At 45.5% G+C, this 27,781-nt stretch overlaps 2 pseudogenes; one reads left to right on the top strand and one right to left on the bottom strand.

The window, feature by feature from the left end:
• Positions 1-12,213: 12,213 nt before the first annotated feature.
• On the bottom strand, positions 12,214-13,941 carry LOC125513661 (annotated as a pseudogene).
• An 81-nt stretch (positions 13,942-14,022) lies between these two features.
• LOC125513660 lies at positions 14,023-26,527 on the top strand (annotated as a pseudogene).
• The last annotated feature ends 1,254 nt before the right edge of the window (positions 26,528-27,781 follow it).

The raw sequence follows: 27,781 nt of genomic DNA, 5'->3' as shown, positions 1-27,781 counted from the left end.
ATAACGTTGAAATAACAAGCTATTTTTTTCATTTTACAGATATATTGTCGACCAATGCCTACATGCCCTCAACACAACAAGTATACCACTATGCGTCCATTTCTACCAAATTCGATGAAGTAAACTTCCCTTGCAGACGAAAAGCACTCATCATCAACATAGGTATTCAACAAAGCCAGTAATGGATCAAGATTGATCATGCACCAATAGCTGCAGCTTGCAGATAATATTTTTTGCTAACTGTGATTTTTTTATATTTATTTTGTTTTTTTCATGGTAATACATATCTCCTTCATATCATAAATAACAAAGTACAAGTCACGTAAAGACCTACATGACAAAACTAAAAAAATAGCAGAACATTTCTGAGCTTGACACCAACGTCCGTCACCTGCCTCCGGCACCACCACAATAGCCACCGAAGAAAAGAATGACGAATCACCTCCTCACCCGAGCTCGACGCGGCTCCATTGCTGATATGCAGCTTTGCGGACCTCCAAGGTGGTTCATCAAAAGTGAAGCCCTTACCGTTGAACGAATCAGACCGGGGCAACACTTCGGACACGCCATCGAACCCCAGATCTGGCACCTCACCACGACTAAAACGCCGAAGGAGGATACCATATCTGTCATCCACGAACCCCGAGCCGAGCACATGCTCCGTCTTCCAGATGTCGTCGATGCAGACCACAATCTGCATTCTCTCCTGGACTATCTCCCAAGCTCCGCGCCGACGCTGGAGCAAACATCGTCGCAACGGCGGAGCCCGAGGACACATGTCCACCACGAGGATGTCGCCGCTGCCACGCTATACTTGCTTGAACAGACTGGTTTCCAAATTCATCCCCAACCATAGGACCGATGGCCTCATCAGGGAATGATTCGAAGAATCTTTATCCAGCATTGTCATCGTCGCCGCCGAAGCAAAGACGACGAACAACCTAAAAACCTAGACTATGATAGAGTAAAAGCGACCCACACGTGTAATGAACGTTGATACTTATGTATTAATAAGTATGGTTGTGTGCATCAGTGTGTGGTCCTTAACTTTTTTAGATGCTCCGGATCCGCGCGCCCATGGTGCGTCCTGATGCTCGGCGCGCCAACGGAGGGGTTGCGCGTCCGCCAGCGTGTTCGGATGCCAGGCGGACCACACGACCTCCGGCGAGGTAGCTATGGCTGGCCTAGTGCCGGATCCGTGCGCCATTTGGGCGGACGTAATGGATTCCCGACGGAAGGTGTCCGAGCACAGCCATGCACGGGCTTCCTGCCGGACGCGTCGGAGCGTAAGCCGGACATCCATCTCCTTCTCGGGGCCGCGTGAGATGAGCTCGGGATCGACAGATCTGGAGGTGAAGGACTCGGATCCGCTGCCCATCATCGGAGACGGCCGAAGGAAGCCGAAGACAAGTTTGGGTGGCGTAGGGGAGGGGAGTGAAGTGATCAGGATTTGATCTGGCGAGTGGACGGGGAGGAATTTATGTGAGGTCGGGTAGGCCAGCGTGGGTCGGGCCCAACGTGGCGGGCGTGCCCGGATGCGTCCGAACGCCCACATATCCGTCTCATATTTAGACTGGATATGAAAGGTGTCGGCCAGTCCGGACGTTTGAGAACCGTTTGAGGAGATTGTCTTGATAAAAAAATCGTAATCGGATGGTTCGCCCGGGCGTATGGAGCGGGTTTGAGGCGACCGGATGTAGATGTGCTAACACGATATGAAACCTGCCCATGAGCTGCACCTGCATGCCGATGGAACCAATTATTGTTTCAGTTAAGAGACGTTTGATCATTACGCGTGGTTCGAATTTGATGCTACACAAGCAACCGACTATGGTCTACCGGCTATTGATCTGTAGTCTCGCACACTTTCATGTACCGCGCTCTGTAAGTTTCAAGACAGAACTTGCTCATGTAAAACACATGGCGAGACTTGCGAGCACGAGGAAGGGAGGTGGTAGAAACCGAATCGAGCTAGAGCTACGCTAGAGCGCGGGGGAAGCAAAGGACGCAGAAGCACATGCACCTACAAGGGGAGCACCGCACATGGGAATCTGGGTCGTGTAGCTCTAGCTTTCATCACTTTGCTTGGAATCTGCGGGTCTTTTACAATTAGCAGCACGAGCCTACCAAGGTAGAGGTAGAGTATGAGTAACACATCACATCGCAGACGAGACCGATCGATTAGCCAGGAGCTTAAATATCTTATCTTGGCGGGGTAACTGTGGAGGCACAGTGAACGTACTGCCCCAAGATCCTGGATTTCGCTGTCTTTCCCCTCTCAATCACTCACGCTCGCCAACAAAAGGTGACGGCGAAGAATGACAAACCAATTAAGCACCTCAGGGCATCTTCAACTGTGACCCGCAGACCGTTCGCATCCGTCCGACCATGAAAGTCATTCAACTTGAGTCTGTATGGGTTCGCTGAACGATCCGAACAAACTGTAACTGAACATGGGGTTTTGCGGGAGTCCGAACACGTGAAACGTCGCTCTCTGCCTCTGACCCACCCAAAAAAAAAAAGACGGAACCCGCACTTTAGTAAAATCCTGCACTGTTTTCGCGTCAAAATCCCCCACTCTTTTCCCCTTGCCGCTCTCCGCCCAATTCCCGCTCTTTTCTCCCACCCTCTTATTCCTTCCGCCGGTGACGCATGAAACCGTCAGAGAACCTGTCGGAGATGGAGGCGGCGGCGGTGCCAGAGGATCAGAGCATCACGCTAGCCCGGAAGATCAGCTTGGCTACGTGGCAAACTCGCCGCATCAAAACGAGCTACGCGGCAAACTTGTCGCATCAAAACGAAGGCCACAAAGGAGGAGAGGCTCAAGAAGCGGTTGGCCGCCAGTGGGCCTAGTTGTGGTGTTGGGTGTGGCGATCGCGGTGGTCGCGACAGACGTGGCGGACGTTGCCAGACGGGCGCACCCACAGTACAGACGGTGCCATGGCCGGAGGATTACAAGCCTCCGTACTACTACGCCGCCAAGCAGCTCGAAACCCCCGTCGGTAGGGTGCCTTACATCGTCGACGTTAACGCGACGCCGCTCTTCTCCGAGCTTTCTTCGCCGCAGCTCGTCCGAGCGCGGGCGGCGGGCGGGGAGCAGATGGGTGCCCGCATGATGTTCGTTGCAATGCCTAGAGCGGGGGAGCCGGCGTATGACGACCGGGACAGGGAGATGCTCGACATCATCCATGACAGAGGCGAAGAAGGGGGAGAGGGCTATGAGGACGGGACAGTGGAAGGCTCGGATCCCACCTACTCCAGCAACTACCATCGGTAGCAGTACTATACCCAGACAGGCACGCGGCAGTCCTACAATCAGATGGGCGTGGACACACATCAACAACAACACTGGGTCGCCGAAGAGCAGTAGCCGGATGGGAAGGAGGATGAGGAGGAGGGTAAGGACAGCGAGGACGATGATCCGCTGATACAGCCGGTGATCCAAAGAAGAAGGGTAGAGGAGAAAGCTTCAACATGCGGGAGGACGAGTTGTTGTGCGATGCATGATTGGCCACTAGCCTTGATCCTCTCCATGACACGGAGCAAAAGGGCACAACCTCTTGGAACAACATTCATATATGGTTTCATAAACACAAATATTTCGCGTCCTACTCCGACGCAGTCATCCGCAACTGTGAATGGAAGTCCCTCTACCATCTATGATACACCATCCAAGTGGCCGTGTCCAAGTATTGCGGGCACTTGAAGCATCTCATCGCAAATGGCCTAGCGGTGTACAAATCACCGAGCAAGTAAGTTGATCATTAGACGGACATGCCTTCTTTTGTTGCTCACTTGCCGGACATGCATAGTTTTGTTGATCACTAGCCGGACATGTATTTGTTTTGTTACTCACTAACCGGATATGCATTGTTTTATAACGTTCTCGTGCTTGTTTCGTGTGCAGAAGTTGGAGAAGAAAAACTTCACAATCATGCATTGTTGGTTGAAATAATGGGCAATCAAAGTGGAACTTTTTCAAAGCCAAAACTGCCGCCAAGCCAACGAGGAAGAACCCGATGACCCTATCGGCCCAACCCAAGAACCGCCGAAGAAGGTTAGAAGAAATTTATGGGGGAAGAAGTGGGAGGAGGAAATGGCGAAGCAAGAAGGTGCAGCGGCCAAGCTGACGGAGATGTTCGAGAACATCTTGGTGAAGAAGGAGGAGGTATGCGTTAAGCGGTCGGAGATCAAGGAGGAGAAGAAGGCAGAGAGGTTCAAATTATTGATGGAGTCGACGGACAAGTAGCTCAAACTCGAAAAGAGGAGGACCATGGTCGAAGAGAGGAATGTCGTGCTCGGGGAAAAGAAAGTGAAGATCGCCGCCAATGCGGAGGACGCCATGATGTTGACCTTGAATGTAGACTCTTTGGATGCCGATGCAAGAAGGACTGCGCAATCCGTCTGGTACCAGATGTTGCAGCGGCAGAAAAATCAGTTGGCGGCGGCGGAGAATGAGGACGCGACGGAGGTGATGGAGGAGGATGCAGAGGCTGTCTATGCGACGGCGACGACACCTTGACCGGGGAGTACCCGAGTGGGATTGCCGGTCCGGCAGGACAGAAAATTGCATGGACTGTCGGACTGATGTTCTTTTGGATTCAGACATGTAAAAACAAAGCATACTTGGCTTTTTTCGGTTGTGATCAAACATGCAATCCGAAGTTGGTGTGATCCAGTGCGCTGTGTGGATTGAGTAAGTTTGAATTTGGATTTGCTAGCGGACATATAAGATAGCGTTGGATATCGGTTGTCAGTATCCAAGCCCGTGGACTGGTCCCATATCTATGGACGGATGTAAAAGAAAATTTACGGGTTGACGTTGAAAATGATCTAATATCATCAGGGTTCGCTTTCAATCAAAAGGCTCAAGAACGATAGACATTTGATGATGGGGGCTACTGCTGATCTGCCACAGCGAAAACTTCAGGTGGCTTGCTCTTGGCGTACTAAAAATCATTATCATGCATGTCATCACCACCATGGGTTCAGAGCAGCAACTTGCAAGCACTCCCATGTACATTGTACGAAAGCTGTACCGTGCACTGTGCGACTCCGGCTTGTTGGCCTTGGGCGTTGGCTGGCGGTGCAGTATGGTGGGGGTCAGCCCGATCGTCCGTCACCGGGGACAAGGAGAGGGAACAATTGGATGGCAGAGGCGCGAAGCGAAGGGATTGACATCTCCGGGTTAAAATTTCTGTGCCCGCCAACCCCACGGCGTCGAGTGCACGCTCCGTTGCGCTGTGGAGACTGGAGAGTAGTTCTAAAAATTTCAACCCCAGCGGCAGCATTCCAACTTCCAAGTCCGGGATGATTTCACCGGAAACTTTACACATCTTGCCGGGATCCGAACGGATTTGCAATATGATGATAGGGAATGGCATATTGGTGGGAGGGGATTGGAGGTCCAGCGTGCGTACATGATGAGGATGATCTGTGCTGAAAGGGAAGGCGGGCGGGGATGGACGGGCCACCAGCTTGCTAGTTTTGGATATGCATGCACTGCGCCTGCGCTGGTCGTCTACCTACCCGCTTTTCTCTCTCCGCGTGGCCAACTCCACCACGCGACCCTATCCTGTCCGACCTCGTCCGTTTGGGGTAAAAGAAACAAAAAAGGCAGCCTAGCGCGCGGAAGCAAACGGACTTTTATCCGCTTTGTGTCTGCTTTCGATCCATTTCTGGCCCAAACTTGCGCCGGTTTTGGGATGAAACGGACACCACACGGACGGGCGGGACGCGCGCGCTTGTCCTCCCCTGGCTTGCCTGTCGGGGACACTAGCAGTCCCTCCGCTCCCAACGCTTCACCCTCTCTCCCCGCCCCGCCCCGCCGCCGCCGCCGCCGCTATTCTCCGGCCGCCTCGTCACCGCGCAGCCCCCCCCCCCCGCCGTCCATACCAAACCACGTCTCGACATGGCCGCCACCACGCCCGCGCTTCCGCCGTAGTTTTGGTCGTCGATCGGAGGAGGTTTGGCCGTGGCCGTCCTTGCCGGTGGCAGAGCCGGACACGACTGCCGGCGACGTACCACGGCGGCCGAGGCAGATTCCGACGAGAGCTCCAGAGCGGCCTGTAGCCGGCCGGCAACCACCCTGTTGCGTCGAGGTGATCATCGCGGCCTCTTCGCCACCACGACCGCAAGGTGTTCGACTTTTTGCCAACAAAGGTATGAACAGTGGAGACGAGTTTTTCTTCCATCACTTCCTTTGTTCATCGGACGATTCGTCGTCGGATGATGACGATCTTGTGGTGGCTGCACTGGTCGTTCACGACCATATTCAACGGCAGCTTTCTCGGTACAGGGGGCCAGTCCCTGGCCGTGCTCCCAACCTGAACCGCAACAGGAAGAGAGGCCACGCCCTGCTCTATGCAGATTACTTTGCCAACACCCCGCTCTTTAGGCCGGATAAATTTCGTCGCCGTTTTCGTATGGCAAGGCATGTGTTCAATCGTATCCGAGAGGGAGTGGTTGCTCATGACCCATACTTCGAGTGCAAGACGGATGCCCTTGGCAAGCTTGGATTCTCCTCCTATCAGAAATGCACCGTGGCCATCCGCATGCTTGCATATGGAATTCCAAGCGATCTGGTGGTTGAGTATGTGCGTATGAGTGAGACAACATGTCTGATGTCAATGTACAAGTTTTGCCAGGCTGTGATCGAGGTCTTTGGGCCAGAGTACTTGAGGCAGCCAACTGCCGCTGATACAGAGAGATTGTTGGCGACCAACGCAGCTAGAGGATTTCCAGGTATGCTTGGCAGTATAGATTGTATGCACTGGGAGTGGAAGAACTGTCCATTTGCTTGGCAGAGCCAGTACAAGGGGCATGTTAACGGGTGCACTGTCATATTAGAAGCGGTGGCATCACAAGATCTTTGGATATGGCATTCTTTCTTCGGCATGGCAGGTTCTCACAATGATATCAACATGCTGCAGCGTTCTCCAGTCTTCGCGAGGCTTGCAGAAGGCCACTCCCCACCTGTCAACTTTGAGATCAACGGCCACCATTATAACAAGGGATACTATCTAGCAGATGGTATATATCCTCAGTGGTCAACTTTTGTGAAGACAATCTCGAAACCCCAAGGTGAGAAGAGAAAGAGATTTGCCCAAATGCAAGAGAGTGTTAGAAAGGATGTGGAACGTGCTTTTGGTGTGCTTCAATCCCGGTGGGGTATCGTTCGAAACCCTGCACTGTAATGGGATGAAGGGAAGCTTTGGAAGGTGATGACTGCTTGTGTGATCATGCACAACATGATCGTCGAGGACGAGCGGGATGAGAGTATCTTCGACCAAGGATTTGATTACCAAGATGAAAATATTGAGCCCCTACACCAAGACCCGGCCACATTTGAACAGTTTGCCCAATTCCACCGTGAGATGCGTGATTGGCACACTCATGTGAATCTTCAAAATGACTTGGTTGAGCACGTGTGGGATCACATTGGCAACCAATAGATGTATTTCTCCATTTTATGTTCAGTCAAGACAATTTCGATTTGATTGTAAAACTATTTTATTAAAGACAATTTTAATTGGGTTGTAAAACTATTTTAATTTTCAGACAACTATTTGGGTTCGAAAGTAGTTTTAATGTAAATTTGGGCATTTCTTGGCCCTGACGGACAGGATGGGGCAAAAGGATGCGGCCGCGTGCTGGGCGCACGACCACCGCATCCCAGGACAGGCCCAGACACGACCCCAAATCCCTACCCAAAGGGACAAAAACAGGACAAAACGGACGTCCGTTTGGGATCGCGCGGTGGAGTTGGCCTTATCCTAACTCTATACGCGCGCAACCTGCACCACACATCCAGCCCTACTATCAAATCAATATGGCCCACATGTGTCAGCCATGCATGCGCCAGTGTGTATAGTTCAGCCGCATTTCAATTGATTCGACCTAACGTGGTACCAACAAGGTTAATCAACATATTTTAACTAATTGTGGTTTATTATTTACTAAAAAATAATGTAATTCTTCTCAGAAAAAACTAATAAAGTTAATTACTGGATTATACCAAAGGAATTTTTAGATGGCTGTGGCGAACTCTACTAGAATTTAACACTGTATGATTGGAGCCGCGGCCGGCAAAGTCTCCATGCTTGTTTAGATACACAAATGACAAATTGACAACTTTCTTTTTGCTAGTAAGGATCTTGGCAGTAATGTTATCTTGTGATATGTATTAAAATGTTAATCTTGTCCAATACTAACCTACTCCCTCCGTTCCTAAATATAAGATTGATGAACTGAAAGAACGGACAAATTATTACCTTACCCAACAGCTTATCCAGGTAAGCGGTCATTGGTCAAGCCATTGAGCTCATTACTTGGGATAGAATTTTATCATGGCATTGACACAACAGTACTAAATGATGACAGAGTGTATCCCAACTTGAACATGTGCAGAAATATGATCTTGATCCAGCTGCAAAAGCTGCTGCAGCTTCGGTTTTGGCATCCAAGCTGGGGGCAGATTCTGGCTTAAGAGTACATCTTGGGGAAGAACCAAATTCTGATGCAGCAGTGGTTATGAGCAACAATGCTGAGATATTGCCATCAGATGGGCTGAGAAACAGGAAGCAACCCAATGCAAGAGGCAGCAGGACTGCTAGCACTACAGCTGCTCACACTTCGGCGCAAGGTGCTGAATCTAGCCCAGCTCTTAATGCTGGCCTGGAAAACGTACAGCCTACAAGGGTTGTAGAACATTATCAAGGCTCTGGGGCAAAAGTGATGGTGGATGGATTGCAAAAATCGCTGCCTTACTTGTTGGGGAGGACCATCACAGTCGTACGCTTTGATCTGTGCCAATTGCCATATGCATAATGGTATGTACGAGAAACAAAACTTTTTGACCTTTTTAGCCATGCCCTCTCTCTAGATAATGTAAAAAAGGTCTTACATTTTGAGGCAGAGGGAGTATTTCCTTAGAAAGAATGGACGCGTGACACGACACCTACCCAACTTACTAATCTGCAGGCTTGGCCCGGAAGGAAGATTACCCACGCATTACATACTATTGCCCCTCCCACATTGTCATGCTCTAACCTCATCAAAGAACTCGATGGGGCAATACTCAGGCTCCAACTCAGGCCCATCGACCCCAGTTGCTCCTGCTGATGTGATGTTATGATGATGATCCACAGCAAAATTGGAAGCCCAGAGAAAGTTGGGAGTACGTTTTTCCATAAGCCCCGTCCGGGAGGGAGGAAGGGAGGAACCGAAGGAGGTCGAGATTCCGAATTTTCCTTCTACCTGGTCTACACGCATTGCCAGCCATGGTAAACGTATTCGCTTCCGATGACCTGGAGGCGATCCTTATGTACACACTTTTGCACCGATGCGTGCCACAGCTTTAATTAATTGTTATTCCACCTACGAGCTCCACGTCTGTGTTTGTGAACCTACCGGAAAGGTTTGCCCTTCGAATTTGGAACGAGATTGGGGGTTTGGAGTTGCTACTACTATTGTTTGAACCACTTGCAGGCGCAATAAATGCACACACAACATCGCATGATTGGTGTCCTTTTGTTCTTAATTTTTTTTTTAAAACAAGGCAAAAGATTTGCCATTTCATTGATTAAGAAGGAAGTTGCAGACAAAACCACAAAGCGGCTAAGAAAAACATTAAGAGGTCTACTCTCACGGCATTACAATATTTGTTCTTAAAATGCTTTCGCCTTAGGGCATGTACATCAGTTCCGACACATGTTGTCTGTAGCGATCCTCCAAGTCATCTATAGACAGGCTTACAAACACTTTGTATATTTTTTAGGCTATCTATAGGACCAAAAAATTAGAAGAGTTCGTGTAGCGGGGATACGACAGTTTGATAGGGAAGCGTCAACTTAAAAGACGGCTGAGCGTACAATGGGAAAATGTCTGTCGGTAAGTAGCGATATATCAGGGAAATCGACCGTCTGTTAAATTCTAGACACCCTCGTTCTCTCTCCACGTTCTCTTGCCTCCACGTAGAAAAATATCCCATGTGACATCCATTACAGACTGCTGACTAGACAGCACTGTACATGCCCTTAGTGCTTTCGCATGAAACACTCATCCAACTCCTTACAACTGACTTATGAGCCACTACTTACTAAGTATAAAAAAGCTCTTCGAGAATAATCAATAAAGTGGCCGTATGCATCTTCCAGATGCAGAGGCCGGGGGTCATCCTCCTTTTCTAAAAAAAATTACAAAAAAGCTATCCCCATGTATAATTTTCTGTCAAAGTTTATCCCAAAATGTTGCATTGCGTCAAGTTTTCGGCCACTGAACATGCCTGAACTGGCTACACCCACTGGTTATGTCGGCGTGTCCAGCAGCTGAAATTACGGCCATGTATTTTTGTACTAGTATTTGCAAAAAAAATGCTTCACAGTTGGAATATTGGTACAAAAATGCCCCCTAGTTGGACACGCATCGTGTACACGTACATCCATACTGTACAAATACGGGCCAAGGCATCAGTTGGTATGTGTTGGCCTCACTTTTGTTTTTCTTGCGGCTGCCTCTGACAAGAACGGCACCAAAGCAGGTTTTCGTGAGTGTGTGGATGAGTGCCAAATTGCAGATTCCAAATGACTTGATTTTTCTACCCAAAAAAGATATATAACATCATTATGTTTGAGTTGGAATTAATCAGATTCACATTTAGTCAAACCGACGGAAAAAAGAAAAACCCAACAGAAAGGAAACACTAGGGCCACCCAGGTCCAGAGATCCACAATTCTAGTGGGTCCAGGGTTGTGCCGACTGGTGGGACCCAAGAAAAGCGGAAAAGAACCTCGGTGCGGTTGAATTGGCTGAACTCGTGCTCGCTCGACACACGTTGGTACTAGGCTGACCGCCTATAAATATCTCCGCCCAGCCTCGAGTTCTGATTGCAAGTACATTCCTTCACACATCACCAGCATATCAATGGAGGAAGGGTGGCTGGGCACCGTGGCCCTCTGCTACTTGCTCGGCGGCATGATCAGCACAGCTGCTCCCATGCTTGCTGTGAGCATCGTGGCAGGGGTCATCCCGGGGCAGATGACCGCCGCGGGCATGTACGCCGCTGTGGTCACCACGACCAACGCGATCGCCACGGAGCTCGTCACCGCGTACGCTGCCAAGAAGGTGGCGGGGGCGAACGAGGACAAGTTCGGCCCCGTCAAGAAGGCTGCGGCAGCAGCGGTGGCCAACATCCTCGGCTCGGCTGTGACCATCATGGCGGTCACCAGGTCGCCATCACCGGCATCGTCGTCGTCCTCTTCATCCCCCTGGGCTACACCGCTGCGAAGCTCAATGGACGGGCTGCGGCTGCCGGAGCTCTCCGCGTGCTGTGCGTCGGCATGATCGCCCTGTGCATCGACTACCTGGCTATCCGCTTTTACCCCCGCATCCTCGAAAAGCAGTGATCCCATCTCCAGCAGGTAGTCACCGTTCTTCTGGTGTGCACACGGCAGATCATGTAATAATAAGAGTTTACTAGCGCATGTTTGCCTGTGTGTGCGTCGATGATAATAAGTCGTGTGGTCGTTGGTTCAGTTTGCAAGCGACTTGATGTATGTATATCTTTGAGCAGCAATGTGGTGGTTGGTTCAGTTAGAGAGCGACTTGATGTATATACTATATCTTTGAGCAGCAATACAGGTCACAGCTTCAGAAAAACAGCCCCACCCTGCTTCTCTAATTCAGCTTATTTCTAGCAAATTGTTTTCAGTTCAACACCTGTTGTACTCGAATTTCACATTCTCGGCAAACCTTTTAAATTACAAGAAAAACAAAGTCTAACCGACATCAATTTTGTTATTATGGAAAATAAATGCTGACTACCCAAACTACCAAGTTACTACCATTTCACTGTTCTTCTAATTATGCAAAGCCATCGCAAGACAAGAGTTACGTGGAAAATGTGCATGACAATATTTCTTGGGCTCTTTGATCACGAGGTATTTACAGCCGCATGATTTGGCAAACATGGCAGCTGCAGATTCCTGAAATAACTTACTACACACAACTCCAAAACATCAGACCATCTGCAATGCAGTTTTCTTATTACCACAGGTAGTTCATGGAAGCAAAGCAGGAACCAAACTCTTCTTACTCCGTGATATGACAAGACAAAGTACCAGCGCCAACACTGACACTGTTAATGGTGAAGTGACCACTTCACTCACTTGCAGTGGTGCTGGTCTCACTGCACACGCTCCCTGCTAATAATAATTCAGACATCCATGTAGTATTGATACAAAGTAAACCTGGATACACAAAACCATAATAATAATAAAATGGCAATGCCCAATGATTTTAGTTAAGACAAGCATCACCAGAACAATATCTCCTAACATCGCGCACACTGCTGAGAGTGACAGCCGACTCTTAATTCCAAAGTGACATAATCCTATAACTTATTCACGTTAGCATCCCAAGAGCCCTTATCGAAAACAGCAACACCTTAGTGTTTACCTCTCCCCAAAGCAGCATTAACAATTCTTCAATGTTGAGAATGAGCTCAATTCAAACATTCTAACCAAACTGAAACAAAGTACTCTTCAATTAAGCAGGACCCCTCGGCACTTCCTCATCAGTGGATGTCTCAGGTGAAGGCGTTTCATCACCATCATATTCTTCTGACACACCCGTTTCCTCAGCAGCAGAATCTTTGAGTTCAAGTGCCTCGGTGGTAGCAGGTTCAGACTCAGAGACTGGTTCTTCAGCTGTACATTCTGCGTGAGGGGTTGTATCTCCGCTATCCGAGCAGAACCCAAGCTCCTTTTCCAGCTTCTTCCACCCAGACAGCATAGTGTCAGGGAACTTCTTCGTCACCATGTAAATAACCTCCTTCGCCTCCCTTTGCCAATCCTTCAACAAATCCTTTCATTGTCTTAAAGTCTGGCACCTTGTGCTAGCTCATGCTTTCCCTGAAAATCTTCATGGCAGTATCAAAATCGCCATGAGCATACAGCGCTGCAAGCATGTGCTTATATGTGGCTGCATTCGCTGAGCACCCTTTGTCACCTAGCGAACGGTACAGCGCCTTGGCATCCTCCATCTTTCCATCTTTGCAATAGGCAGTCATGAGGAAATTGTAGGTGATGGTGTCTGGCTTTACTCCATCGGCCTCCATTTCCACCATCACCTGGAGAACACCTTCCGGCTTGCCATTGAGTCCGTGGTGCATGGCCTTCACATTATATGTTGCATGGTCTGGCTTGCATCCGCTTTCCAGCATCTGCTTCCACAAAGTCTGGGCCTCCTCTACCTTCTTCTGCTTATACATGGAATCAATCATTGTGGTGTAGATGGTGGTGGTCGGCGAGATACCTTCCTCACGCATCCGGGCTATCACTTCGTGAGCCTTGGCGTCATGGCGGACCATACAGTGAGCCTTCACCAGTATGGCGTAGGAGGTGGCGTTGGGGGTGATGGAGAACTCCTTGACCGGGACGCGGCGGTGGCGGCAGCACCGGACGAAGGCCGATAGGAGGGCGTTGAAGGGCATCGGGGAGATGGGGGACGGGAGGGACGGCGCGGCGGAGCGGAAGGCTTCGAGGGCCTTCTCGGGGAGGCCGGCGGAGGCGTATGAGCAGAGGATGGCCGAGAGATGCGGCTCGGTTGGGGAAGCTGGGATGTGGGAGGAGAGGAGCGCCTCGGCATCAGCATGCCGTCCGGCGCGGGTGAGGCGGCGTGCGGCAAGGGAGAGCGCATGGCGCGTAGAGCCGGCGGAGAGGGAGGCAGTGTCGATGGCCTCGAGGAGGGAGACGGCGCGGTCGGCGTCGTACTCGCGGCGGAGGCGGGTCTTGGCGGCCGGAGGACGTGAGGGGGGGGGGGGGCGCAGTGGTGGTGGCGCAGAGCGTGCGGAGGAGGACGTCGGCGCGGCGGCTGCGGCGGCGGCGGAGAAGGGAGGCGAGGGCTGCCATTTTCGGGGGTGGAATTGGATCACAGCAAGGTTTGGGGTTTTAGGTTTTGGGCGACAGACAGAGTACTCAGGAGTCTGTTTTGGAAATGGCCAGTGTTGGGCCTACTTGGGCCGTACTGTACCAATTTTCTTCGCTAAGCCGAAATCCTAAGCCCAGAACGTATCGACAGTCCAACTCCTATACCATCACCACGTTCTCACCGGCCTTCGCCGTCACTGCGCCGGCGCGGCCACCGGCGAACGACCTCAACTCGTCGTAGCGCTTAAGCTTCCTCTCCCCCGACCTCAGACTCCCCAGTCCCCATCGTGTGTCGGAACAGATGCGGCTAGAGCCAAAACCCTAACCCCTTGAAACAGCTGCCTCCTACTCGAGCTGCGGGCATGGACGCGCTCATCTCGGCGGCGCTCGAGGAGGTGTGCGCCCGCCTCTCCTACGGAATCCCCGTCACCGACCTCTGGCCGGCGCTACGCGGGGCGCTCGAGGCGGCCGGCCTCCCGCTCAGCCCCGCCGTCAAGCGCGTCCTGTGGGCTCGCCTTCTCGCGCTCCCTGTCATCAGCCTCGTGGTGGGCGACGGGGATGGATCGCCCGTCGCGCCCGGCGACCCGGCGGAGAAGGACGTGGGGGAGGCAGAGCGGGCGGTGGCGTGCGGCTGGTGTCGAGCGCGCCGCTCAGGGACAACTTCCTTGGGATGTATGGCCACAGGTTCGCTAAATCGGAGCTCTGAGTGCCGTCCAGAAGGCCGCGCTAGAGCTTGTCGGGGCAAGCAGGTGCGCTCCGATGTACATTTGAGCAAAGTATCATATTGGTTGCTTACATCTCCCCTTTGTTTTCTATTAATCTGTGCCGAATTTCTGGCCCCCTTAATTTTTGTACATTTATGCCGACTTACCTGTGATCTTGTAATTCTTTGGGCTTAGGAGCTTCTGAATATTGAGTCAGTTATTTTACAATGCCTCCGTGATTATTTTAGTTATGAAGATTGGAGAATGTTCCCTATTCGGTGTACATATGAACCTCATTCTGGGATGTTTTCATGTGTGTGCTATAGAATTATTTTTGTCCGGCGGGAAATTATTCGATTTTACTTCCCCCCCCCCCCCCCCCCCCCCAATCATCCCACATACGACCACACATGTCAAATGGCAGGTTCAGTTGTGTCAGAGTTTCCATGCTATCTTGCTTTGGCAGGCCGACATTGGCTCCCTTGGACACGTTTTAAGGGGAGTGATAGATATGATCTGGTAAAAGTTGGCATGGCATCTCCCTTTGGCCGCTAAAAGTTTCAGGACTACTTGCTCTCACTTATCAAGTTTAGGTAGCATAAAATTCATTTTTCAAATTTAACCACATTCTCCAACACAATTGCTACTGCTTTCTTTTTTTATCTTTCTTCGCGATAATATATGAATTTGCAAATTGGCAACAAGATATCATGACTTTGGTAATAACGCCTGTGATATTTGTTTACCTTTTGTCATAATAGGACTGTTGGTGTAACACAGAATGATCTATGCAAAAAATTTCACATGAAAGGAAACAACTTCCATTTTATTGTAAAAAGCCTTGTATCACAGCGGCTGATAGTTAGACAATCAGCTCTCATAAAGGTGAAAGACAATGGGGCTGAGGGGGAAGAGGTTTCACATAATAAGCAGGTTATTAACACCAACTCATTATATCTGTCCCGTTATGCCAAAGACATGAATATGAATTCACAACAAAGAATTGAGATTACAAAACCTGAACTACTGGGGAGCAATGAAGAGACCAACATTGCTTTGCAAGAAGATGGAGCTTTGGCTGTAAATTTGAAGAATGACATATCTGTTCATGATTATCTTCCAGCAATGGAAGCCATATGTGAAAAACTTGAAAATGCCAGTGGAAAGGTTAGTTGTTCTCTTCTTTTTCCATTTGATACTCTGTTTTATTTGTTTCTGATTTGCACGTTTGCTAACCTGGGGCAATTATTTCGCTTTAGGCTTTCGTTGTGTCAGATATAAAAGTTGATCTGGATTATAAGATGGCATATGGACACAGAGCATGGAGAAATGTAGGTTTGTTTATTATTGGTTACTGCAGATGTTCTCTATTTCCCTATTTCCTTCCTTATGGAGTGTTTTGAGATTCTTTTTCTTCAGGTATTGCATAGGCTAAGAGATGCACAGCTTGTTGAAGAATTCGATGCCAAAGTTGATGATAAGGTGATGTCAATGTTTCCTCCTGTTTCATTGTTATTTTCAGTTATTATTTATGCCATTATTTCATATTTTTTAGGGTTCATTCTTGTGGTTGCCCATGAATCTCTAATTAGCAAATTATCTATCTGTTGGAAGTCTGTTCTTCCTGGGATCTCCAATAACGCTCGAGTGCTAGGTGGCACTAGTTACTGTTACTAGCATTATTCCATTCCCTTGTTCAGTTCCTGCTGGAAACTTGCATATTGTTTTAGATTGAAGATTCAATTCCCCCCAAGCCCCAGGTCCATATTTCCTCAAATAAACAGAAGCAGAACACATAAGGTGATTCCAGAGCCCAGACAGTACTATCCAGTTTAAAGACAGGAAAGGCCAGACTAGAGACACCACCATGACAGATACAGTCATGGATAGACAACTATGAACTCATACGTATGTAAGGACAGACCCAGTGCATAGAAGCTCCCACACAAGGTGGGGTCTGGGGAGGGATTATAGGAACCTAGTCTTACCCCTGCAAAGTGCAATGCAGAGAGGCTGGTTCAAATCCAGGACCTCTTGGCACAAGTGGGGAGGACTTCACCACTGCGCCAGGCCTGCCCTCCAACTCATACATATGTAACAACAATAAAACCATATATAGACAGCTTATGAATGGCCTTAGTGATTACGAACTGCCTTATTAATTCAAGCAGTTCCATCCACCTTTTGGGCATTCTCCAATTGCAATGCTTCTTTCAGAGCTGCAAGAACACAATTTATTTGGCATAAGACTGCAGAATATTCAACTGCAATGCTCCGCCCTGCTGTACTCTATTACTTTGTTATATTTTTGCATACTTTGTTAATGAACTAGCTAGACCCTTTTCAGGTTGTTCGCTGTTTACGATTGCTGAAGAAATTTGATCCAGTTGAGTTCCAGTCGAAAAGTACAACCCAAGACTACAAAATTGGCGAGAAACGCCAGGCAACTGATCAAGTTATGGAGCTTCCATTAGAGAACTGTATATATGATATGATCAAAGCTGAAGGGTCAAAAGGTATAACCCTTGTCGAGGTACTTCTCTGAACCTTCCAACAGCACCACACAGTGCGCTACATTCCTTCATAGCTTTGACACATTGCTTCATTTCCAGGAGTACTGCTTTTCTCTGATAGTTGAATACTTGAATCTGGTTACGAGTCAAAACCAGATTGAAATGTTGACAGATTTGGTTGTTTTAGCAACTGCTTAGTTAATTTAGCAACTTGGAGGACATCAATAATTTCCCACGTCAAGATAGGACAAGCTCCTGAAAACAAACTTTTACAGCTTACTTTGGTTTTAAACTTATTTTTTTGATGTGCTACAACAGATTGGATAGTGTTCATCCACTTAAATATCTTTCTCAGTACCTATATGGTCTGCATTATCGTTATGACAAATCCCCATAATCCATATTCAAGGAAGTGAGAATTTCCATTGTCCAGTTCAAAAGGACTTCCAGTGTTAATAATCATAGCTGTAGTTCAACATCTGCACTATCAGGAATACAACGTGTATAGTGGCCTGCAGACTATCTATTGCTAGTTTGCTACCCACAACTGTTAAAAGGTTTTAGTCATAGTGTCATATGGCACTACTGGCAGAATTCTGGTTATACTTGGACATAAACATGTGTCTTAATGTTTTATTAGCAGGCGTATTTGTGCCTATATTAGTACTTCTTTTTTTGCTTCTAACTGCATGGCCTTAACGAATTTATTTATTGAAATTTCATTTACTGCAAAACTTAAAAATGACACATGATCTTTTCTTTATGGCATAACATTCTTGCCAATACAATAACCTTCTGATTGTGGTTTCTAATGAAAAATTAGCTGCATGCCACAAAACGTCCTTGCACTATGAACCCAACAATGTGGTGTTGGTGGTGAATATACAAGGCATCTTTAGTGCACATCATTATGTAATACACATTGGTGTTGTTTATCTCATCTAATGTGGCAAATTAGTTATTTGTATTTCCTGAAATTAGTAACTTGTGTTCTCATATTACACACAACCAGCTTGGCAAACGTCTTGGGCATAAGAATTCAAGAAGGCTTCATAAAAGAGTGTCATCCATGCGCCAAAGATTCAATTTGACTTGGGATGCTGAAGTTTCAGATAAGACATCTCAGTACCGAGTTTGGACTTCAAAAGACTTTTTGCACTACAAATCTGGTACTGCTCTGCAAAGTTTTGAGGCACTCCCAGGTGATCATGTCAAGCGTTCCGATTCGTGGTCACTAGTTCCATCTAGTGGATTGGATTCTCATAGCTCTCATGGCAACAATAATGAACTCTTGTATGAAGCGGAATGCCATGATGAGCAAGTTGGACATTCTCTCCAAAGCAGCCATGAAGCTTGTGTTGGAGTTTCCCAACTAGTTAAACAAGGTACAGTAATCTAAATTCCTGTCGCTAACTGTGTATTCTCTCTGCGCTTTACATTTGTTTGTGAACTGCAAGCTGCCGTAAAAGCTTTATGGTATTTCACTATTTTTTCCACAAAATTTTAATTATGATTGGCTTCCACAGCTTTGAGTTATGTCCACTCATAGATCCAACAAAATCATGTGCATGAGTTCCCAAAATTATCACATATGGAAGGGTATATTCTACAAACATACAAAATTTCAAGATCACAATCCATTGTATTTGTGTGATATGAAAAAGACATACTCTGTGAACACTATGCAATCTATATTCACTGAATACTATGAAATTTCGAACACCCTTTACCCTAAAATTTTCAGATAGTTCAAAACTTCTTTCATGATTTTCACACATTTGCAACATTTAGGGAATTCTTACCTAATATGTCTGCAATCAATAAGTATTGCAGCAACCTTGAGTGTACAAAATATTTCCTGTTTTTATTTATCTGTTGCCCTTTTTGTATGTACCCTCTCAGCCTCTCCATTGTTTCTCTAAGACACAGTTTGACTTAGAATGGTCTATGGTATTCTTTAATCTTGACCATTAATTTATTTCACAGAACATTTTTTTAGTAATGGCAAAATCATGATCGTGAAAAGAACTTTGAAATGCAAATCTACTGGTACCGTTTTGGTGCCAGTCAACCTATATATTATTTCCATTCTGAATAAATGTTGGTAGAAAATTACAAAAAATGAACCTCAAAATACATGGATGCGTTATTAAAATGTGTAGAGTGCACAAAACCACATGTTTAGGTCATATGGGTTGTAGAGAGGAAATACTGGTCAGTTAAATGCAGATAATCACATGTTTTCTCTTCTCTTTTAGATAAACTTGCTTTGGGTCGGAAGAAGCATCGGTGCCCCCCTTCAACTTCTGATGATCGACGACAGAGAAGGATTCTACACATGTTGAAGGTGCTTGCTAAGTATTCGTTAATCAGTTTTTTTTCATATGAACCATCTGTTCAAATACAAATGTGCTCTAAATTACTGCTTTTACTGTGCTTGATCTTGGCATGAAGTAACGCTCGCTCTTGACTTGATGCACTTCACAAGTTCACAAGAACATTAACATCGTCTGTGTCCTACTTGCGTACCTTTAGTTGCATCGCTTTTGCAAACATGAGCTCAGTTTATGTATTGTAACCATTTTCATGCACTTTTTTTTACAATTTACAGGAACATAACATGGTCTATGCTTCTGTAAATACTAGTAATTACAATTAAATTACTTTGTGCAATATGTTGTCTTCAGCAATTGTATCATAAGCCACAAAATCCCCTTCTCATTTTACCCTTTTTAATAGGACTTCAATTATCTATTCATTTCGTGCACTAATCATTTGAAACTGCTGAAATGTGTTCATTAAGAGTTCTTTTAGTGAAAAAGAAACCCAAACCCCTTCCCTAGAAGTCACTCCTTTTGTCATTTACCACCCTATTAAGTTATTCGGGTCCATTGATTCATCTATAAATCATTCTACCATCTTAAGACACTCTTGTAGGGTTCATTTATCTCATTTTCTCACGAATTTCTGTTGAATTCGTGACACGTCAGCAGCCACAGACGAATGGGATCGAGCAGACAGCCTCGTCTGGTTTCTCTCCGTCTTTCTTAACAATAGCTTCCCTCTTTCCTTACTGTGGCGTCACTGTAGGTGATAGACTGATATGGCTGTGTCCCTGTGTATCCCATGTGTCATGTGATATTGGGATGGTTGCATTGCCTCTCTAATATGTCATGCTTCAATAAAAACCACCAGAATTTCACGATAAATTGTAAAAATGAACAGGTAGGTGTGTATATCTATGGTAAAATGCTTTCTGGTGATGCTGATAAACTAGAATGGCTTATAGGAGGCTACATCATCCCATGTAAAACTATGTCAGCCTGTGGATTCTGGCCTTAATATTCCTTATACCAGCATGCTTCTATCTGGGAAGTACAGCTCTATGGTACCAGTACAAGACTATCATCCTTCTTTCTTTTTAATGTTTCATGTTTATCATTTATTTATTCCTCTTCATTTTTTTATTTGTAATAAATGAAAGCACTTCATAGTTATCTTAGTAGGACTTGCAAGAAGTAACATCATTTTTTGTTCTTTTGTGTACACACGGTCATGTCCATGCATGTTCATGCACTCCTGAATGTCTTCTTGCATTTCATTGTTTTGCACCTTTTTTTTTCCTTTGCAGAAAAAGAAATTTGTGCTAAAGGTGGAGTTACATAAATGGTTAGAGAGACTTGAGAAGGAAAATGGCAAAATGATGGATAGGAAAACATTGGCTCGCACGTTGAATAAGCTTCAGCAAGAGGGCAGCTGTAAATGTATCAAAGTCAGTGTCCCTTTGGTTACAAGCTACACCCGCAATCGTCTCATTGATGTAATACTTCATTCTTCTGTTGGGGACTTATCACCAGAACTTGTTGATCAAATTAGGATGAGGCAGCGGAACTTTGACACTGAAACTCGTTCTGGTGCAGCAGCTAAACTGAAGCAAAATCAACATAAGACAGCCATACCTGGTCTGAGGATTTCACGCAGAGTTAAAGATAACAAACCGTTAATAATAGAAGCTATGCATGCCAATGGATTTATAGGTGCAAAAATGATCCGGGTGAAGCTGTTCCATAAATTTCTGTGGGTATATGTTAGTTGTTTGCCAGGTTGCTGCATACCAGCTGGTTATGCTGAAGAAGGGCAGCATGCCAAGGACCTTAATCAATCATCTCCGTTATTTTCGATGGCAGCAGCTATAAATGAAATGCCTGTCGAACTCTTTCTACAAGTTGTGGGATCAGCCAAGAAGATCGATAACATGATAACTAAGGTGCTTTCAGAACTTCCTACCGAGGAATACAACCAGCTCATGGATACTCATGCTAAGGGACGACTCTCACACTTAATAAATATTTTAGATAAGCTCAAGGTAATGTTCCGTGTCTTCGATGTTTGCGAGAATCTAGAAAATTAGAAGTTTTTAAAGGAAAAAACTAAGAATACAAACCTGAAGTTCTTTTAGGTTGATAAGTGCCTGATGCATGATCTTATTTAGCAAAGTCAACTTCATGTTTATTGCGATTCAACTTCCATGATATCTTAATTCACTAGGGCGCAGCGGACTTGTAATGACCCAGTTCTGCACTTCTGTGGCTTTGTTTGCTAGTTGCTCCAACTTGCAAATGAACTTGTAGATGAGTCAGGTGTACCATCAGATGCTGCGCCTACACATTCAATGGAGCTCAGGCCTTATATTGAAGAACCAATACGAAGAATTCTTCCATCATCACATGTTAATTTGAATCATCGTCCAAAAATTCGGCATGATTTTGTGCTTTCAAAGCAGGAGTTTGTTGATGCTTACTGGGAAACATTAGAGTACTGCTATCTGACAGCTGGCTTGACTGAGCCGTTAAGTGCCTTCCCTGGCTGTGCTGTACCTGAGGTTGGTTATCATTGCTGTGCATTGTTGCAGTATTATCTCAAAATAGTACTCCCTCCGATCTATAATTAGTGTTATTTTAGTTCAAATTTGAACTAAAACCGCGACACTTATTATGGATCGGAGGGAGTAATATTTTACTGTTGATTTACCTGTTACCATCTTTAAATGCTCATTTTCTTTCTTATCCCGTTATGTACTTTGAAAATAATGTGTATATATATTTGTCAAAATTTGACTGCTGCATCATTGACTTAACTGTATAGTTCTGTTTACACTAACTTATGTTTCATTCTCTACACATCTTGCATTTCATTGTCCTTTCTGGTTGTGGTAAATGGTTTTGCCTGTAAGATCCTTTCAGCTAAGATGTTCCTGTTCATTTGAACGTCCAATGCTGATCTGTTTTATAAATTCGCGGCCTTCCAATTTTACCTTCTGAGTATATCTCAGTATCGTATTTGGCTGCTACTGCTGTTAACTGCTCCATCAATATTCATGATTTGGTGTTGCATTGCTGCTGCCCAAATCTAGTCAACAGTGTCGGCACTTTTAAAACCTGCTTTCCAGGATCTCGATATTGTCATACTGATATGTGCTTTTTAGTTCCTTGCTAATATGCTCTTTTTTATCATAAATGTTGCCAGCTGCAAGCATTTTGCTGATTGCCATTTTTTTTATATAATCTGGAAACAATATTTTCTGGCATTGGCAGTTCTACCTCATCGAGCTTTATATAGTACCATGTTTAATGCAGGTTTCTCATCCTCGTTCGTGGAGTTCTCGTAGAGTAATGACTATTGAATAACGGCGGGAGTTACAAAAGCGTATTAGAAAAATCAGTGAGGAGGGGAGAATTCCTTTCAAAGATTGTCTTGTAATCGCAATAGAGTTGAATCTCTCTCTAGAGCAGGTATGAGCTCGTAATTTCCCTCCATCTTCATGTGAGGGCAATTTATCTGCAGCATTAGTCTGAATAATATTTGACTTGGTTTTGCACTACCATTGAACTTATATGCTAGTTCTTTTCTACAACTTTGTGTTTTCGGGCAGTCCATATTGAGTGCATATAGATTTTTTGAAAGGTCAAACCTCACAAACTTTGACCAAGTTTATGGAGAAAAAATATTTACATCTAGAATGCCAAACATATATCATTACATTCACCATAAGATATAGTTACATATTTTATATATTTGGTACTGCAGATATAGATAGTTTTCTCTATAAACTTGATCAAAGTTTGACTTTTGAAAAAAAATCTATATGCACTACATTATGCAATCCTATGGTCTACACCCTTCTTACATACTGTAATCAAGATGGAACTTGACCACACGGTAGTAAGTTCCATCATGAGCCCCCTTTGTCATGGAAATTGGGCATGCGACGAATGCTGAGCACAGGAAGGTGGGTGCTGCTCTAGTACCACCTGAGAGAGTAGAAAGCATTTCAGGAACAAGTCCAAATGTGTTCAACTGCTCATACAAAGGAACATTAATAAGACCCGCTAGATGTTTTTAGAGACATAGAAAACCAAAGGCAGTAATAACTTGATCCAAATATCTTAGGGGCATGGTATGTAAATTCCGAAGGATAACAAGAACTGTAGTTTTGTATTTGGACTTTTGGAGGAAATTTAATTCAATTTTTCTTCTTATTGGGGTAGAAATGGATATTGAATTATTTCTACTAAATGTCTGCTTGGGTTTGCTACCACAGTTGAATTGAGTTTGTAAAAATGGAGGCTCAATGCGTTTCCAAGTTGAAATAGAATTGGGCTTACAATTCAACTTTCTGTTTGGTTGCTAAAGAATCCACAGATAACATATTGGTCACCACCCAAAACCAAATCATATTTGGCTGCCAGAGAAATGGAATCACACATGTGGTCGAGTGGCTTCACCGTGAATCCCCGGTGGAAGCAGAAGAGGTGGTGGGAGCTGGCTGGCGGCAGAGGCTATGGGCTGTTGCCACCCGAGCCGAAGACAGGGAGGAGGAAGAAACAGTTCATGATGTCGGATGTACTTGAGATCTTGCTGGTTGCAGTCAGTGCCACAGGCTGCCATCTGAGCGTTATCCCCACCTAATAACTCAAAGGTGGAGGAAGAAGCAACCATTGTCAGAGGGGAGAATAGAGGAGGCGGCCAGAGGTGGAGAATGGAGATGCTGTACCAGATCCTGATGGAAGGAAGGGAAGAAGCAAGAAGATGACGGAGGCAGGGGGGCTGTGGAGGTGGTCAAGGGGACACAGGCTGACTGGTGGCCGTTGGTGGAGGTTGACAAAGGCACGGCATCGGATATGAGAGGAAGTGGGGGTGGCCTTCGAGCAAGCAGATCTTGCATTCAATTACAAAGAATTCAGAGTGTTTATGGCTCAGTACTTTGCAAGCCCCCCCCCCAATTCCTCTTCCAGATCCTAATAGCATTCGAACAGCCGATATTCAGAAGACTCGATTTCAGTTCCTGAGTTCCAAGTCTAGTTCCAACATCCAAACAGGGTGTAATACAATATGGCTGACCTCATATAACTAAGAGTATAATTTTGACAAGCTAACATAACAAAAATGTGCAGTCTGGCTCTTTTGATTTGTCAAGGTTAAAGTTCGATTCCGCATCACAAAATTCATAACTTGGCAGGCTTGCTTGTTACACTCTGCACTGTGGGATGGACGGGCGGACGGCCTCTTTAAGCCTATCCTAGTGAATCTTCATTTGACTTATTTTCTGCCATGCACATGCGTGTGCTCTTCGAAGTTTATGTGGCACATTTTTTCCGAACATGTACTTAAATGCATGCTATTTTGTATTAGAAGAAACCGTCAAGAAGGTGGCAAAAGTATTCAAAACCACCAAAAGTGGCTGTCCTAAAAACCAAGACTAAAGGTATGAAACAAGTAAAAACAAAACTGCCTAGCTAACCAAACAGAAAGGAAACTAGGGGTGAGGATCCTTTGTTTCTGCTAGTTTCCGGAGATCAGCTTTGCTGAGAATGCTATCGGCCAGTGATTGGCCAGTTAACTAGCTCATGGTATGATACTATAAATGGAATTGAACAACAAATCTGAGCCCAGTGCCGCAGTGGGAGGTAGGTAGGGAGGGGATTCAGGCCATATTGCAAACCCCGACTACTGCTGCCGGTCATTGGACCTTTAATTTTCACATCTTACCCACAGTACAGGAAGGGAAGGAGGGAACTCGAGAGAGTACTTAGGCCTGATGGCATACCCCAACAGCCTCCACTTGTCTGGTCCTTCCTACTTGCATCTGCATCTGCTGCTGCTCTCTGCCCTGCTGCTTGTTGTGGCGGCTGCTACTGTTCATGGTGGAGGTCTGGTAATATTAGGGCACAGGATTTAATGTATTGGACCACACTTAGAGAAGATTCAACATGCATAGCATATAATTTGTTGATACTAATGAACCATGAAAAATCATGGAGCAATTGTAGCATATCTCCAACACAGGTCCACCTTTATTCCTTTTATTCTTCACATATGGCCATGATTTTTTCAAGCAAACATACCTTAATTAGCACAACACACAGGATGTTCACCTTTGTTTCCTTTTATGGCTTTCTTCACATGTGGCCATGATTTTTTCAAGCAACCATATCTTAATTAGCACAACACGCAGGACTTTTTTTCCATTGTGTTGGTACAATAAAAATATACAACTGCTAATTGTCTGATATGTGTACGTAAGCTACTCATAAGGTGTGAAGATTATATGGTCAGGAAGGCATTTTCTTGTATTTTTTCTTCAGTTTCAGTTAGTAATAGTGTCCTTAATTGCTTATCCTGCCAGCAGTCACTGCCTGCTTGTTTCTTAAGTTATGATTGTTTCATTATCCTAGTTGAAATATTGTTTATATCTGATTTGTTTTGTCCATTAGTTCCTATTCAGTATTACTGACTGGCAGGATTTTTTCTATTAATGTAGGTGCTTTGTGTTTCGTACTCTCAGAATAGACAGCTCATCTTTCCTACACAAAAGCAGCAACGAGCTAGTTCTGGATCGATCTGTCAGAAAAGGAAAAGATCTGCTAATAAGGTTACCCTACGGTTTATTAAACAAAAAGTTGAAGCCAGTGGATCCTCTGGAAAGATATCAACCCAGTCTACCCTGGATGAGGGATTACCAGGGAGCATCTATGCATCATCCACTGGTAAGAAGTTCGTGTGGACATATGAATCTGACAGGTATAGTTTCGTTCTGCACCTACTACAGACCTTACTACGGAGCTAAAAAAATGTTTCCCATCGCGCTGGAGCCTGATTGGTTATTATTATCTGCAGAAAACTGCTGATGATCTACACTAGATTTTGTGCAGCACGCGGACCCAAATGTCAATGGAATTCTCTCTCTGGTCTTCCAGCTGCACCACCTACATGTCGTAGAAGGATGGCATATTTAAATAAAAACATAAATATAAGAAAAGCTGTTGTCCGAATCTGTAGCCTTCTCAGATAGGAAAGGAGATCGAAAGAGAGGGAATCCCATTCTCATATGTCAAATTCTAGTCATGAGAACTGTGTGGATTCAGATTCTGAGATATTCAATTGGGATTATTTTGAAGATCCAGAAATAAAAAATGCACTTGATGAAGTCCTTGAATTCATCCGAGTAGAAAACGTGAACCAGACCAGGAAAGCTGAGCCTAATAATGCAAAGTGCAACAATGATAATAATGCCAACGAGGAAATTCCAAGTGGGCAGAAAGAGCAGGTAAGTAATTGTCATTTAACCTGAACTTCCAACCTATGTTTTGGTTAATACCGATCTTTCACCTTGAATTAATCAGGTTATGCAAGGTGTTACCAGTACAAGCACTGCAGTTCCAGAAGCTGGATCACGTGAGCTTGCAGAATTGCCTAGACAATCAAATGCACCCCATGCTAGTAACAGCATGGACGGTCCCTGTGCATCTGATGAAAACATCATTAAGGTCAACAAAGATGAAACTACTAGAAGATATGGATGCAAATCTTTAGCAGTTGCCAATGCGATAGAGCTTCTGAAGTTGGTTTTTCTCAGCACATCATCAGGATCAGAAGTACAGGCTTCATTAGCTACAACCCTCCAGCTGTATTCACAGAGCGAAATTGTGGCTGCCTTTTCCTTTCTTAGTGAGAAGAAGTTCACGGTTAGTATTTGCTAACTTATGCAGTTAAGCACCCATTGAATATCCAGTCTCTGCTATTGTTCAGTTTGCTCAGCCCAGCTCAGGTCTTTTAACCCATATTAACTTCCCTTGATTGCAAAGTGCAACATTTAGCTTCATTGCTTGTGAAACCTAGATATTTTCCTCCATTTCTTGCTGTGAGAAAACTATCCTTGCAGTCCTACCACTTCTACTTATAAATAACTGTTTATATGACTCGAAATTTGCTAACCATGGTTTGTGATCACAAAAATTATACTTCATCTGAAGCATGGTCCTATCAGTCCATCACAAATCACCATTCAGAAAGTAACTCGATATAGAACTAACATGTACAAATATAAGCTTGTGGTGGGGGAATAGCATGGACGTAGATGTTGGGTTCTGATGTTGATAACTGGAAATTCATTATGAAGCCGGAAGCTAAATACGATGTGATTGCCTAGCTAACGTTGTCCGGATTTATGAATGTGGTGCATGTCATGTTTATGCCCGTGTTATCACAGCTTTTACTTTCCCCATGTTATAAGCACCTGAGTTTGCAGTGGAGCTATGCTGATAATCTTTATTCTTAGCATGTGCTGTAAAGGATG

Source organism: Triticum urartu, chromosome 6 (genome assembly GCF_003073215.2).
Source record: "Triticum urartu cultivar G1812 chromosome 6, Tu2.1, whole genome shotgun sequence".
Lineage (NCBI taxonomy): Eukaryota > Viridiplantae > Streptophyta > Magnoliopsida > Poales > Poaceae > Triticum > Triticum urartu.
The sequence above is the reverse complement of the archived record's forward strand: the minus strand, read 5'-3'. Positions and strand labels throughout refer to the sequence as shown.